Source organism: Poecilia reticulata, linkage group LG2 (genome assembly GCF_000633615.1).
Source record: "Poecilia reticulata strain Guanapo linkage group LG2, Guppy_female_1.0+MT, whole genome shotgun sequence".
NCBI classification, from domain to species: Eukaryota; Metazoa; Chordata; class Actinopteri; order Cyprinodontiformes; family Poeciliidae; genus Poecilia; species Poecilia reticulata.
This window is the reverse complement of record NC_024332.1, coordinates 34,578,066-34,596,098: the sequence shown is the minus strand read 5'-3', so window position 1 is coordinate 34,596,098 and position 18,033 is coordinate 34,578,066.

Sequence of the window (18,033 nt, the reverse complement as noted above, 5' to 3'; positions counted from 1 at the left end):
ATATATATATATGCATGTTAAGCTTTGATTTGGTCCAACTCACTGCTTTTGATAAAAAAGGAAAACAGAAGGAAACCTCTCTCAGAAAAGACTGATAGCTAAAAACAGTGAAATTGATTAAATGATTTATTCATCTGTCTATTTTTGGAAAAATGCACTGYTAAAAATACATTCATACTTTGATACTTTACATGAAGTAACCTAAATGTTTAATGAAGATAGCATCTCGATATCCTATGATGCAATTTTCAGTTCTGCATACAGAAGCAAGAGAAAAACAGGTCATGCAATTGTACAGAGAAAATAAATAGTTTCTCGTATTATAGTTCCTAGAGTTAAAACTAGTTGACCAAACCAGCATTTAGAAACTCTAAATTGTTCAGATTTACCATGGACAGATTACCATGCCTTGCAAATAGGTTTCCTTGAAGATTTCTACATTTTGTCAACTCAAAACTATAAATTTTGAATTTTGAGTACCCGTCACATGGGATTTCATGTGATGGAGCAACAATGTTGGACCATCAGATTGAGAGAACACATCTGGCAGCTTTTTTTAAACCTCTGYGATGAGATAATTGCCTGCTAGTGCGCCGGCAGCAGCGTGCCGGGAAACGCCTACTTGCCGGGTCATGCTGAAGGAGCAGTGAACCACACTCACACAAACATGCACATAGAGCCACAGGATGTGACTCTCCCAGAATATGGCACAAAAAGCAATTTTCTTTAAAGAGGTCCATTTTAAATGAAGCTAACAGAGCAGAAATTAAACTTGTCTAATGAGTCGTCAGTCAGATTTCAAAACAATTAAAAACAGGTTGGCTGAATTAATTACCACCTGCAGCATTCAAACTAAGAAGAATTAAAATCTGGTGTTAGGTAATAGCAAGAAGGGTTACAGTTCAATTTYCCTTTATGAAGATGGCAAGCTTTTTCAGTGCGTGCGTGCATTTGCTACGTTTATGTCAACTTCTCTGTCCAGGTGAACACATGCATGACACATTCATAAACTATTCTAAATGGCTCTTTAATGTGATTGTGTTTGTGCATGCGCAGCTGTGTATCCTGAGTGCCTCTCTGTTGATCAGTGATAACTTTACAATATGACCAGGATGTACCTAGACAGGTTACTTCTCACACATTGGGAGCTGAAGATAGACCAAGTAAATCCTGCAAAAAAAAAATGGAAATGAATGAATAGAATACAATGAAATGCAATAAGCTGGAGTAATAAATCAGCATATGTTAAGAATGACAAAAAAAGCATCTTTAATGAAGACTAAAACATTAGGAAAGGTGGCCTATGCAGAACTAAAATAGAAACGTGGTGAGTCGGGACTCTTGCTCAGGACTGTACTTACAAAAATAGATACAAATGATGAAGCTGTGTCTGCACTGTCAAAGGGCCGAACAATTTAATTGTGAATGTGGAGCTCGTTTGGTCCACTCGAAATCATTTTGCCCTCAGAAAGGAAACCTTTGCAAACAATTGTTTTAATGCCAGAAAGCAGTATTGAGACATTTAATATTTAAACTCTGCTCTTTGCTTAAATGTCAACATAAAATACCTTGGTGTACTCTAGGCTTAGTCAGCGAAGCAGGGATATTTGAGGTGACATCATCCTTCCCTTTATACAACCTTTAACAGCTCAGAGAGCAACAATAGCTCTAAGCTGCTTTCGATAGTGTCTGACTCTGTGGGACAAATGGAAGTCTATAAGGACATCACTTTCTAGGACTTAAGCCTCACAAAGAGATTTCTTAGTCTCTATTATCTCCCCTACTTGTCCCACATGAGACTTACCAGAGCTAAGCAATTCACTCCCATCATTGGCTCTGTGGTGACATCAAAATCTTAAACTTTGTTCTGTACATTGCATCCTGATAAGTGCAATCAAGTTTCTAACACAAGACACACATTTAGTAATAATGTTACATTATGAACTGACTTGCATGAATGAGTGATAGGCACGATATTGACCAAGATGTGATGAAGGATGTAATCAAGAAGTTGGAAAATGTTCTTACACCAAAATGATGGCTAATAGTCGGCTAAATGAGAGACTGCAGGAATGTCTTGGTGCTAGTGGTTCTGTTATATTTTCTAAAACCCGAAAAAGCCAGGATGTTTAATGGCCTTTATCAACATGATTGATCTGCTTTCACCGCTGGATGTCATCACACTTTATCATTTCGCAGAKCTTAATTTTATGTCATTGTTAATGTATCTCTAAATTGAGATTTTGCTGTCTTCACTTAGGAATTTTTGCATCTGTTTTGGATATTTCCTTTTGCATTGTCCAGTCAGAATTACTTTGGTCAAGCTTTTATTGTGCATTTTGTTTGATTCAGTTATGGTACCACAGTAGTAAATGGTCTTCTTACACACATCAGATTACACCACATCGGAATACTTTTAATTAAACAGCTTCACACAACACTCCTCTTTCTTTCTGTTGTGCTATTTCTAACTGAAGCCAACATGGGTGTGTGTGTGTGTGTGTGTGTGTGCGTGCGTGCGCGTGTGTGTGTGTGTGCAGTCTCACATCTATAGTCACAGGACAGCATATAGTGAAACAAAGCAATCAGGAGGGAAAAGAGGAAAGTCTTGATTTGCATTAAAGATGTATGTATGTAAGTCAGAACTATGACGCACTACTAAATAAAAAAGGMGGAAGAAGTACTTATTTGAATTTTTGCACAGCATTTAAGGTGAATTTTGTATCTGATCTACGTATAGATTAGAGCATCAATTATTGGATGGTGCAAAAGCACCCATACCTATCCAAGGTCAAAAAGTTTTAATGGACAATAGGATCTATTTGGGGTGAATCATGTTAATAAAAAYGATCTTTAAGAAACAAAGGCCAGGGAGAAAATTGTATAATCATAATTTTTAGTTTTGATGCATTCAATGCAGGACACTGCTGCAGAACTGGGAATAGCACGGATTTGGTTCAAATTACAATTTCATCTATTCACTTTTCGCTTTCATGAAAAATTCATGTGTTTTCATTTTTCACCTCTTACATGTGTAATCTTTATTTATTATTCAAATAAAATCACCAATCCAAAAAGGCATAATATGTATGTGACAACATAAGTTCAGCCCAGGCTTTAAAAAAAGTACACTCCAGAATTTAACAGCTTGTAGGGCCACTTCTTGCAATAACTTGGAATAATCTGTTTTCTATTTGACCTTGATATAAGAGATATGGCTGACTCTTCTTGCTGTAACTTCCGTTTATTAGTTTATACWTCTCCATTAAAATAACCCAGCTGCAGTTTATCTTTGACTCCATGACCTGGTGTTCTGAGGGGTTCATGGTTGGCTTCATGCCTGAAAGGTTTCAAGTTCSCATAGCCRTGTAAACTCAACAGCACTGTGAGTTATTTGTGCAAACATGATGCCAAAAATCACAGAGCTGCACATTTAACCTGGTGCATTGGCATTTTCTTTCCAAGTATTTTTTTTTTGACACGATATATGACACTTTACAAGTAAACTTAAAAGGCAATGGCAATATTTATGTTGTTTTTTTTAATTTTTTTTAATTTTTTTAAACAAATTAGCAAAACAACAAGCAAGCTTTTTTTCTTAAACTCGTTGCTTCACTAGGTGAAGAAAGAAATCGACCTTCCTGCGGCTAGTCTTAAAGATTTACACACGTGTTTGATCAACTTTCTGCAATCTTTTCTATAATCACAGGGTGGAGTACACATTATCAGCGACAACCTCATGAATTTTCCTAAACTGTATTACTGTAGTCTGCTTTATTCGTACCTTCATTTCTCCTCTGTCATTTCACCTGATTAAAGCTCTCTCTGCAGCTTCGGGAGCAGTCATTCATGTCATTGCCGAGGACAATCGTGTGATTTCCCAGTGGTGCCTGCAGCCGTGGACAATGGTCTGCTTAACAATTTCTCAGATAGATCAATTTACCAGCTGAAACCTGAAATGGTTTTACAATGCTGAGCAACTGATTCRGGACCTGAGAGAAATAACATACCTGTGAGATAAAACATCATTGCATGATAATAGAACTGATCTCATTTTTGAGACAAACTGTAAGAGTGATTGATGATGGTGACTTAAGCCTTTAAAGTTTGTAATGTTGAGATTTTGGTTCACCTCCTATACGCTTAGTTAGAACTTTTCCACGTCATGTTGCAGTCACTAATTTCAATGTATTGTGAAGAAGGGTATATAATACAACAAAAGGAAGAAGTGCTTAATTGCAAGGTGGAATAAAATGGATTTATGGTAAAAAAAAAATCCATTCAGTCTCTTTACAAATTTAAAAAGGGTGATTTGGGACTGTGTTTCCATCATACTTTCCATGGCCAATTTATCTTTGAATAACAATTTTAAATTGTGTTGGAATATGAAGACATTATCTACATGGATGCAGAGTATTTCACAGAGCTTTACATTTCATCACAAATATCGCCTTCAGCACTCTCCACTGTGAATTTTATGCCTTCACTAAAACAAAGCAGGAGGCAACACAGGCTACATTCATTTATAAGGCTGCCTTGGCGCGCCGCCCCAATATTTGCTTTGTCTCACGTCTCCAATCAGTATCAATATACCTTCAATCTCCACAACATCTCCTCTTTGGTGTCCCCAAGATTTTCCCAGTACTTGGTTGAAAAAAAAAAAAAAAGGTATATTCTTATGCTTCTTTCAGAGCATAAGAATATTAAAATGTCAACAATTTATCCCATAAAAACATTTTTAACTCTCCTTAAAACCTATTAAACTAAAATTGAAATAGTTCATTTTTCAATTATTTTATAAAGTTTTAATCCTGCACTCTATTCTTGTAAGTTTTTGATTAGTTTTTATGTAATTGTAATTTTATTAGGTTATAATTTTAGTTATTATTTTGTGTAATGTACAATGGTGTGCTTCTTGGCCAGGTCTCCTCTGAAAAAGAGGTTTTATCTTAAATAACTTTCTTTTTAAATACACAAATAATAATAAAATATTAATTAGTTTGTATTTGGTTTCCAGTTCCCTATTTTCTAAGACATTCTGGGTTTTATTCTGTTTTCCTTTTTGAAGCCATTTTGCATTTTGAGATGTTTGGTGGGCTCTATCTTCTCAGCTAACACTCAGGCAGGCAGGCAGGCAGGCAGCCTCCACAAACTGACCTTACTTGTGTGCTTCTTGTTTTGAAAGGGCAAGCACTGCTCAAATAGCAACAGTGTCACGATGGATTAATTTCTACCAACAGCCTTGAGAATATTACTCTTTCCCACACTTATTGTAAATTAGTACCTGAGACTGACTAACTCTCAAGAATCATCCCTTGTTTTCAAGTGTTCACATTTAGCATAATTTTCTTTTTTTTTTTTTTTTTTCTGGCATTTGACTTTGATGTTTTTTGTACTGCATTTTTCCACTACATATGTTTTACCATGCTTCTCAAGTGGCATACCCTACATAACATAAATAAATAAATGAGCAAAAACACTGCCTCTTTAGATTTGCCTTACTCAGCTTTTTTTAAATTTTTTATCTAAGCATCTAAGTTCTTCTCAGCTAACACTCAGGCTTAGAACTGGAGTGTTAGTTGGATATTCTGGATGTTTAAAGAAACAATTCTTTGATTAATCATGTGTGCAGGTGATTTTCGTCAGCAGCTCAGTGTGACATAAAAAAGTGTCATAAGGAAAGCACAGTTCTAGTTGAATTAATGGTATAATTGAAGAATTAAAAACCTTTTTTTATGATCAGCTTTCTTCATATCTTCAAAAGTGTTTCCTTAGACTTGTTTTTAATTCAGTTATCTTTAGTCTACCATCTAGAGTTTTTTTAAATATATGCTTTCCCCTCATGTTTAATTATTAATAATTCAGACAAGAAAGACTTCTACACTACAGGGATGGACCAGTATAGGTACTACTTAGCAAATAAACTATTAAAAATCAGATCCTTGGCTACACTGGGTCAGGATCCTTTGGTGCTTGATTTTATCACGGTTCCTTTCTTCCTCATATCCCTACCTTATATTCTTCTGCATTGCAACTTGATCAATCTGGATTAATATCTTAAATTTATTTTGGCATATCAAACTAATGGATTTAAGCACCAGCCCACCAAGTCCCTGCGAGGATAAGCCGGTGAAAGTGTGGACGATATCTGATACGAGTGCCAGGTGAAACTAATCAGGAGAATGCAGAGCAGCGCTTACTCACCTGCTCAGCAAAAAAATGTATTGCCATGCAAAATATATTTTATTTTGTGTTCGGAAAAACAAAGCAACACAAAAGCTGAGCACCGGAGTCAACTTAAAAAAAAGAACAGAAACCACAGAAAGTTATGGCTTTGCATATTTTTTTAGTCCCAGTCTAAGAGTTAATAAATGCTTGAGACATTATTATTGTTGTTGTTGTTGTTGTTGTTGTTATATTCACAGTTCTGATTGATCATCTTAGGAGGGACACGGCAGGTTAAAAAGTTAAGTGGAATGGATTCCAAAATAAACTTCTTCCACCCATTTATCAAGTTTGTGTGCACATACACCGAATTTGACTTTGGTTTCCGTTGCTCACATTGAAATCAAATTAGAGTCACAGACATAATGCTGCAATAAATAGCAAAAGCACTTAGTAAGAACTAGGGGATAAATAAGCACAAAAGCTCTGTCTACAAGAAAGTGTGAGTGTGGCCTTGGATGCACTGACAGCAACACCCAAAGTAAACTCAAAGTCACTCAAGGAGCAGGGTTGGAAAACACTGGTATATACAGCACTTGTCACAGGGAAATGACATGAAGTGAAGTACTTGCTTGTGGTATAATGGGAGTCATAAAATGTGAAAGAGTGCTGTGATAGATTTACTGTCTTCTATAAAATAAGACCCCCCACCCCCAAAGTGGCCACTGTGATTGAGATCAATCAGAACTGACTAGTACACTGCAGTCATATACCACCAGTGAACATGTGGAGGATATATTGTGTTCTTTCTGTGTGTTTGTGTGTGTGTGTGTGTGTGTGTGTGTGTGCGTGCGTGCGTATGTGTGTGTGTGTGTGTGTGTGTGTGTGCGTGTGTGTTAAGTTTTCACATCATTAGCTGTCTCTGCAAGGATCAATTTACGTCTCTGTGTTGTTTAATTTAATACATAATCTAAAACAATATGTTTTAACAAGTGAATGCACAAGTACAATTACCAATTGTTTATCATAATTAGAGGTAATGGTCTGAACATCTCTCAAATAATAATGAATTAATTGTGCAAGGGCCAGCATGTTGGTCAGCAACAAGAACATTGGGCTTCCTGGTCTATAATGTCTGCAATTAATCTTAGTCGGCTCTTGACTTAGTCTGTAATGAAGAGGTCACTTACAGGAGCATACAATAGCAGACTCATCCAATTCTAATCCTTGCCTTCTTTTTTGATTTATGGTTTCCCCTTAGAATGATGTTTCCCTAAATCAAAGTCAAGAAAACAGCCGAAACAAAAGATGTGTGCTGGTGACATTTTTTGGCTGTAATTCTATAAAACAGATGAATTAGTTCCAGATTAAAAACATTAATTATGTTTCACACCGTTAGTGATGTGATTTCAACTTTAAGATCCAGGGCATGTACTGTTTTGAGGTCTATTTCCAGTGTCAGGCAACTCTGATAAGTCTATTCCTTTGACAGGAAGTCATTTCATAGGCCCTTATATCGGATCACTTTTTAACTTGTCTTCATTTATGCCATCCTCTGACAAAAACGTTTGTTGGATAAGTCATGATGCAGTTTTACACTGATTCAGATCAAGTCACAGTAATGTTCTCAGTTTGACACTAACCCTGTATGAAATCAAAGCCAGTAGTAATGTTGTTTTAGGGGGGGGGGCATAACTGCAAATAATGAATAATTTTTGGAAAGATGCAGTCAGCAGAAACAATTTTAAAACAATGATTTCAACAATTCAGGTGGTGACACTATACCTTATAAAATTTCAGGAGACTTGAGTCAAAATTGAATCTGAATCCTTTCATAATGTATTTCATTATTCAACAGGGGTCTATCAAAAGCAGCCAAGACAATGTCATTTGAAACAGATCTCCTTGACTTATTGTTGAAAAGCCTGAGGACTGCAATGCTATTTACCGACTGATACCATAAAAACAGTCATAACGAAAGAACTATCAGTGAATGAATACATTTGTGCACAAAGAAAAACAATCAAACTTCTCCTTTCTTGTGTGTTCATGGCAGTATAGTATACATATCAAAAACTTTCAAAACTATAACCTCAGGTTTGAAAATATCTAGCCCTATGTCTAACTTGCCTTTAGGGCATTTATTTTCTGAGTTTTGTTACCACTAAGACCATTTTCCACACTGCAGTGTCAAAGTAAAGTTTGAGAAGCTGGGGGATGTTAAGGCTATTCGTATTCATTGAAGATAGTGATGTGAAGTGCATTATTAAACATAGAGTTGATCCTGAGATTGGCTATTCAGCACTGTGCTTGTCTCTATCAGATAAGATGACAGACTAATATTGATAGTTTTTGTCCTTGCTCAGGCTCATACTGTACATCACACACAGGTGTAAGGACACAGCAGTCCCACAGGAATTCCCCTTGGCTTTGAAGCATGGGTAGAATGACAGCCAACTTCTCCAGGAAGAAAATGCGCTAAAAACAAAATGGGAATTGGTAATGAGAATTTTAGCAAAACTTGTGGCCATTCCACTTGAGGTACAAAACAACAAGCACATTTTTTTTTTTTTTTTTGGCTTTTGACAAAATGCCCAGTAACAGGAGGAGGTTTTGGAACAGTGCCTAAGCCCGTGATCTGATATGTATGGTTTACTCAATGCCAAAAAAATAATAATTCAACAGTTTACCCATGTGCTGCAAACAAAATGTAATAGATTAGAATTTTTTATAAAATTAATACCTCTGCTTTTTCATAAAGGAAAATACCCTAATCTTAAAGGATGTTTATGCATTAGATTGAAAACACTGGAGCTGCAAACAAATGTCAGTGTGTTAACGACTTGCTGTTTTGTCCAAATACTGTTCAGAAGCCCTGTGGGAGTAAACAGGAACACAGAGGCAAAGGGGACTTGGGTAATTAATGGGATGCTGAAAATGCAATCTGCAGTCACCAAGAACTCTCCAATTAAATTGCTGAATCTCTAATTCCAGGGCATCTGATTCTGACCAAAAACATTTTTCTTGAAATGTAACGGCATTTAAAAGTAAAATATTTGCTTCCCATACAACAATCACGGAGCAAGAAACATAGCAGAGAATCCAATATGTCTTCCAATAAGAGCCACTGAAAAGCCATTAGATGGACTGTGCTTCTTCTATCAAAAACTCTAATGACCTTCTGCTTGGGACAGGTGCTCCACAAATTGCTTCCTCTAAATGATTAATGAGTGAAGATTTATAAGAGTGGTAGTCGTACTGTGTGGGCTCTATGTGAGAAGAGTGTTTAGACCTGAACATGGAGGTGGTCAAGTTGTGCTAAAACACAATCAAAGCGAGTCACGTATTACCAATAGCTCATGTCTAACAAGTTGATATGAAGCTTAGCATCACATTAATCATGTATGAGAACAGAAACCTTTTTAGTGTATTTAGTTTATGCAGTGCACAGGCATGTTACACCAAAACAATAAAGACAAACAGTAGTGCAAGTTTCTAAAAGCATTCTACTATATTCTGAATAAACAAAATGAAGAATACAAAGTCCTTTTGTAAGTCACATAGCAATCTGTAGCCCAACTTTTTAATGTAATAATTTGCACTATCTTTGCACTGTTAATGCTGTTAGAATTATTTTCACATGAATGGTGTGTCCAGAGTGATGTGTAGTGTCAGGTTTCCGTCACATTACTTTACATGTAGACCAAAAAGTTAAATTTTTAGTCTCATCTTAGTTCTATATGTCTTATGTGTCTCCTCCATAGCTTTGTGCCTGTACATGCTAAATCTGGGATTTTACACACGGTGACAAAGAAAGAAAAGTTGTTGTTTTTCTTCTGACACAAGAGTAAAACTCTTTGAAAGTTCTTATAGATCCCACCCACTTCAGCATATTTCATTGCAATAGGTACAAGCTCTCTGAATCTTTCATCAGTCGCATTAGTAGTTGAATACCACACAAAATAAAGGTTCAGAAAAGACAGTGTGTGAAAAAAGAAGCTTCATGAGCTACTAAAACATAGCTTTATAGCTTAAAAAAAAAGAATAACCTCTTTTTTGCAGCCTTGTGAGAAAGTTATTTGTTATTGCATACTATGTATGCCTTTATGGAAAATTGTTCAAAGAAATGTGGGTTTCTTTGAACAATGGTTTTCTTTTGGTGATTTTTTTTATAAAGGTCAGATTTGTGGACTGAATAATTAATAGGTCTGGTGTTCTCTCACCTGAGCAGTGAATCTCTTCAGGTCTTCTACAGACATAGTTTAAGACATATCACATTACCACGTTATTTGTATTGTTTGATCTCTCCTTTGCCTGGCAATTCTACACTTCCAAGGAGTATATCTTCTTTCACAAAATGGCAGCATTTCTTCAAACACTTTTTTGCACTAAGTGTTTCATTTAGATTGGAAATGTTGAGTTAATTACACATCTCAGTGGTTTTGTTCTCCAACTTGTGATTGTGTTGTAGGAACTCCACACTGCACTTTTCTTTTTTCAACACATTTGCTTAAATAACTTAATTTGTTGGGTTTTTTTCTTGATTTTTTTAAAATTTATTTTCTTTACTCAATCTTGCTGAGAGGCAAATCAGCTAACTGTGTCTTGGCTGGACTGCTGTCTCTCCTCATGTGAGGAGTTTTTTTTATGACTGAGAATTTATTTTCAAGCAGCTGTTTGGCAGCAAATCAGGAAATTATTAAACAGCAAGAGCAAAAAACAAATGTCTGAAATAAAGCCAAATTGTCATCTCCTTACCAGGTTGCCAGAGGTCATGAGTCTTGATCCAATCACTACACTGCTTCTCTTCTTTCACTTTGTTAATTGCAAAAGTAAATTAAATGCTGTTGTAACTCATATAATTCAAGATTCTTCAAGGAATTATTGTAGATCAGTGGTCCCCAAGCTATGGCCCGTGGGCCGGATCTGGCCCGCCGCCACATTTGGTCCGGCCCCCCGAACAATACCAGAGAGCGTTCAGATTTTTTTTCATATATTGTATTTTCCGGTTTATATGTGGATTTTTCTTCAACCACGAGGGGGCTCTTTAGCAGGAAGTGTGTCCTGTAAATGGTGGGTGTTTTGTTTTGCATGGCGCATTGCTGCCATCTGTTGGACTTTTAGGGAACTGCTTGACTTTTATGTTCAGTACGGTTGTTTGCTAGCGGTAGAGCAGATGAACACACATGTTTGTTATGAACGCCGCATTCCAGGTTTCCCTCAATGAAATATATACTAGTCAGTCCCAGTGACTGTTTCACTAACGGTTTTAGCCCATGTGCTTTCTGGGTAAAAATGAATCGAGAAGCCCCCACCCGTCAACAATTTCCGGCAGCGCAGGTGATAAACGTGTAACACTTTTTCTGTTACAAACTGACTCCGGCCCCCCACCAGAGAAGGGAAACGTTATATGGCCCTCACAGGAAAAAGTTTGGGGACCACTGTTGTAGATGGTGATGGCTTTGGGCAGAGAGGATCTCCTGCATCAGTCTGTTTTATAGCAGTACTAAAGAAGCCTCTGACTAAAAAAAGCCTCTGAGTAAAAATGCCTTTTGTTGTCTGACAGCCTCATGAAGAGGATGCTCTGGGTTGTCCATAATCTTTTTGATTTTATGAAGATTCCTTCGTTGCACTATCATCTCCAGGAGTTACAGAGTCACCCATCGAACAAATCCAGTCTTCTTCATTTGGTTATAGAGCCTTTTTAAGCCCCTGGTTCATATGCTGCTACCCTGACAGATGTTAGTAAAAAGATTGCACTTACCACAACAGACTGAAAGACCAATGCTTACTCAAGAAGTACAGTTTGCTTTGATAAGTACTCATTGATCCAGATGATGGTTGAGTGTTTTTGAATTGCGTTAAATGCGCTGGAGAAAGCAAAGAATATGATTACCAAAGTACTTTGTCCTATGACAGTGAGTTTGTTGAAGTGCCTTCAAATCTGTGATAATAATCAAATTGCAAGGGGTCCTGATATGTGCTTGTGTGCTTGCTAAGATGGGCCCACAGGAGTCTTTCTAAGATGTAGGATGTCAGGGCAACAGGCCAGTAGTTGTGAGGTGAGGCAGAGCCTCACCTGTCATCATGGTAAAATAATATATAATAATAAAATCATTTCTAAAGATAATTTCACCCTGTGGTTTGTACTTTAAAATACCTATTTTTCATTTAACCAAATCTGATGTTATTTTTCTTCAAAATCGCTTAATTTTCGCATTTTCCCATTCAAATGGTCAGAAGCGAAGCCGGTGTGGCAGCAGCAAACTGAGCCTCACCTGTGATTGCGCAACCTCTCGCTAACTGCCCCGGGTGCCACTCTATGAGAGCATGCTCCTCCTGTCTGTATGTCGCAAATAAAATGGTTAAAAACATTTAATGTATGAACTGATTTTCCATAATTTAGCTTATATATTTAATGTACTGTGTTTTTATTGTCACCAACTGTGTATGTAACGTGTTTCGTGTGCTGAGGAGTGATCAGAAACGGCAGAGAACAGATACCAGGTGAGGGAGGCAGTTCTCTTGCCTCATGGCAGGGGGCGCTCATGAGCTCAGACATTGTGACTCCACAACTACAGAGTAAGAGACAGTAACAGCGAGCTAGCCATACAGTAGCTGCGCTGATACAGAGAACGAGAAAGACGTGGTTTTGAGTTGTACTTTAACGGTTTCTCCCTTTGCTGTTAAGCACAGCACAAAATGAATAATATCTACATGTCTAAATTTGATTGAGGTAACGGAATTATTCTGCGGCGGCGCGGCTAAGCATCATATGTTAAAGAATAGTCTTTTTGCCCTCCAGCATTGTGCCCATGCGCGAAATTTCCTTATGTAAACAATAGCATGCAGGGGTCTAGATTTGTAAATCCGATTATAATTAAGTCGGTGCCTCACCAGCTATGAACCTCACCGCACGTCACTGCTCTCCACCAATCAAATAGGTGGTACCAGCTATTACAGAGTAAACTGGTGGCTACTTAAATGGCTGTAAATACTTTTATTTACACCAGCTTAAAAATATATGGCTCATAAACTTTCTGTCTAAATTTGGCTGGGATATACATTTTGAATAAAACTTGAATCTGAAGTCAGATTTATTTCAGCCCTTTAACTTATTATTATTGTATTTTATAATTTCTTTCTTGCAATGCTTTTAGGCTTATGCTTTCTTTTTTTTTTTCATTAGATATCCTTTGAAGCACTTTGGAATGCTTTGTGTATAAATGGTGATAGGTAAACAAACTTGTCTTCCCTTGCTGATGTGTAGCACTCCTGCTGAAGATTATGAATATAAATGTGTATACCTCATCCAAATCTTTGCATCTGCAACAACTGCTGCTGAGAAAGATGACAAGATAATAATGAACACATAGACGAGTGGATTTGAAAAGGTGGATGCTCTCCATACAAACTTTGACCATTTTCTGGCAGGAAGACGATGAAAAATAACTTCACTGTGCCTCGCTGCATGATACCGCAGCAAAGAAAGCCGTGCTATCACCAGTGGCAGAGTTTCTGACAAGTCTGACAGAAAACTGTTCCAGAGCTTAAATTTTTCAGTAAAACAACTTCTCTCTGAAAGTAAACTCTTGGCAGTTGGCACTAGAACCTGTTCAAATTGACCACAGACTGTCTGCAGCTAGAATAAGCGCAATATCTGGCCAAAAAAAGTCTTGTGAATTGAAGCTGTATTTTTATGCAAAAAAAAAAAAAAAAAGCTTATCCATTCTGACTTTGATGTCCCATTTGAGTCATTCACATTTGCTTTTGCAGCGCTCCGAATAACCACGTGTTCACAGACTGAGGCACCTCTTGTAAATGCTTTTAAAGGACATAAAGAATATTTGTAAAATAAAAAAAACAACAACAAAAAAATCCTAAGAAGCCTCTCATACTGGTCAAATTTTGGTTTGAAACATTGCTACAATGCACCTTGGGAGAAGTTTATTTCTCATTTCAATAGTTTGTGAGATATTATAACTTTTGACAAATGATGCTAGAAAATATAATGTTTTAATGGCTTTACACCTTACAAGACCAGAGGATACAGGTTTTGGGTTCAAGAGAACGATACACGACAAGATGCTTGTAAACATTTTGAGGAAAAAATACATAAATGCTGTAAAGTTATCTGCAATATGGATGGCAAAATCTATAAAACTTACTTGTTTTCTTAGATAAGCACAGTGAAGAAGTTGCCCTCACTTCTGCATTACCTTTTATTTCAAACTTGTGCTGAATCATCTATTGCCTTTATTTGACAGACTAACTATTCACATTTCTTTACACCTCTATCGTATACACTTCAGGGAATTAGGCAGTGTCTAAGATGCTTGGTTCAGAAGAAATTCCACAAGATATATACTTTAATCTTTATTGACTCCTGAGAAATGGTTGATCTTGCAGTTGCAAATGTATGTAGCTTTTCAATATTTTTATAATGCAATATTTTTATACATTGGCACCTGAAAAACAGCTTTGTTTTCTATATATCTGTTTGCCCTTCAATTTGTTGAGTTTCTACCAAATACCTTTTTGTTCCGATACAGTTTCTGTTTTTGGTTCTTTACATAGTACTAAGGAAATGAAAAAAATAAGTTATGCTATACAAGTAACAGATCCATACTTAATGACTAGAGAAGACTAACATGTTCAGAGGAAAGTAATGCTGACTAATGGCTGCCTTGAGCAGCACAAAGGTCTGATTGAACGGCTTTGATAGCCCCTATTGATCCTTCTATACTGTGGCTGTTTTATCAGAAGACAAATTGCTTCTGCAGACAAACCAGGAGACTCAGGTGTGGCTGTGGTTTCAGAGGCATCCCTGGACATACAATGAATCCATCTTGTTCCAAGAGTAGGGCTGCAGTAGATTTGCAAATGTGTCATCCAAAAATATATATTTCACGCATCACTATTTAACGTCCACATATGTGCTTGCAAGACAGACAATTGTGACCTTAAAATGTTAACATTTCAAGGTCAAAAAACTGAAATGTTAACACTTCCAAGTCACAAAACTGTGAAAAAGAAATCTCTAAATCTACAGTGTTGCATGCGCTCTCTTATATTTCAACACAGTAATTGCTTGAAAGTTGAATTACATGTGTAGTTATTTGAGTTTCATTATGTCCTCATGATTCTTGCTAATAAGGGCTATTATGTAAATAAGAGCCACCATGAAAAATGTTGACAAGCTTTGGGTTGTCTCTGTATACAAGTTGTTCCTATGACTGTGCTCCTATGAGCAGAGATTGGGGAGATTGTTTGTTTAATTTGGTGCAGGATCTACTGCCCTCCACCTTGGGGGGTCACAATCCCAAATATACCCGTGACTGCTGGTAATACCAAAGCCTTGACTTTCTACTTTCAAGTTCTTCTCTACCTTGCCATCTTTCCTTCTCTTGATGTTGCTGTCACTTGGGAAATATATGTCAACCATTTATGCTTCTTTTTTAATTTTATTTGGCTACCTCCACAAACTCTCTGCAGTCTGCTATCGCATTTTTATAAATCTGGACCTGGACGTCACATTGGATCTCAGCTCCATCTAATTCTTGGTGGTTTCCCACTTTGAGTCTGAGACTCCACCCAATTCCACCCCCTTAGTTATGGGGTCAATTGAATCTTGCACCATGTTACTACAAGTTGATACAAGGACATCTTTATGCAACCTGGATTTTGGATCCTGCGTAAAGTGACTGACCCTAGTGTCACCGTATTGGGGGAATTTAAACAGATTTGGCCGATGCTGCCATGCTACATTGATACTTTTATCCAAATGTTCTTTCTTCCTTCTTGTTTTCTTTTTTTTTTCCACGAACATCATATGCATACACATAGTCACCCTTTCTCCTGCAGATACCACAAATTCAAATAACACAGAGGGAGTTTGTTATGTTCATTGACTGTCAAACAAATAACCCATCTCAGCTCAGCATAGAAGTGGCTCCGAAAATGAGGGTCTTGGGTGTGGATGATTCATGGACCCACACAAATGAGTTGTTGATGATTCATTTTCCGCCACTTTAGCTCAAGGCTGCTCTTGCATTTTGTCTCCAAACCATAAGACAACTTCACAGTTATACTGATGATACATCAGTGACTTTGAAAGTGTTACCAGTAGCAATATGTGTTTCAGTGACCTATGCAAAAATTTTACAATTGCATTATAATAACTGGTCCACTCAACCAGAATCACATCTTTTATTGAATTATATGACACAATGATGTATTATTTGTATTAAGACATCTATTTTCAGTGTGTATAAAATGTGGTACTTTCAGTGTGGTAAGCCTTAAAATAACAATGATTTATTTACAAACACATTAAACAACCATAAACTTCAATACATTTTTGTTATAAAACAATCAAAAGTGGTAAAGATTGTCACATTGGGGAAGCCGAAGATTCATAGTTCAAACATTGTAAGTGTAACTTTTGCAACTCACCTCGTTTGGTTAAAGGAAATCTGTGGTCYAGAAACAGAAAATTTTACCAAAATCAGACGGCACACTGGTGAAGGAATAAAAATGAGCTCTGTCTTGCATCCTATTCCTRTGTGATAGCACATAGAACTGAATAGTTTTTGAATTRCATGTTGTAGTATTCATGTTTTGTTTGATTTTGTGACTGTAACAACTCGTTTTTTACAGCACTATGTTCACAGAATAGAAAAAGAAAACAATTATAAATGCTTTTTATTGTCCTGTAGTGGGGGACTTGCATACTKATGAAGCACAATTTTAAATTATGACAGCASTAACAATCAYACTGTGTATGCTAAGTATCACTATGTGAATATTAACCAATAAATATAGAGGTGTCTCTTTAAATTAGGCAGCTAGTAATTTGTACATTAATGTTATGTTTTTATATTAGTCGTTCCATTAAACTACTTCAATGTGTTTGCTTTCCCAAACCCTTTAACTAAAGATTATTGAACAAAAGGATAACAGCTTCATAGAMAACTGAACCTAAATTAAWTTTTTAAACACCTTAATAATACAATATTTGCTCATTCTAAAGACATTTTCATATTTTTTCGAACTGCAAATATCTTTTGAAACACTCAGTATCTGTTGCTGCCACGSCACTAAAACGGTTTACCTTTGCACGTCTGCCGAAGTGAACAGACGATTTTCCAGGAGCTTTTGTTTTCAGCTGACAAATATGTCTATTCCAGTCTGATGGATGCATCATTGTGCACCAGAGGACAGAATGAACTGGAGRTTGTTGGGGAGAGTGATGACTTTTAAAGGATCATAAAGAACCTCCAGGGAACAGCTGTGTGGGGGATTATTCAAAGGCGCTTTAATTTATTGGGTAATTCCAAAGAAAGAACTGTCCTTATCAATGAAATGGCTTGAGTTTGGATGTGAGTCTTCTGACATTTAATTCTGTATCTCTAAAATGGCTCATTTTTAAGTAAGAGTAACAAGACACATTCTTCAATGTGATATTGCCAATATAAACACTCTAACATGTTCAGTGGGTGTGTGGCTAAATAATGTCCCTTGGGAGGTTTCTTTCTTAATAGTAATTAACATAAAATTATTTGATTATGTGACAGGGTGGCTAACTTCCCTTAACAAAGTGGAGTGATATTTTCCTTGCATGTTAAAGAGTGAAATTAATGTGGATGTGAGGTGAACTGAAACTTAAAAAATAAAAATGAAAAAGCTCAATTTAATTACCAAAATCCCCATGCTTGCATTTCAWTTAAAATATAATTTTTTGTGTTTGTTTTGTTTTTTTCTTTCTTTGCATTTTCACTTGACCAAACTTTGGAGCAGTAAACGATTGACAAACTTTAAAGGGTTCAACGACTATTTGTATCAATAGACTATTTGAGAAACATTCAT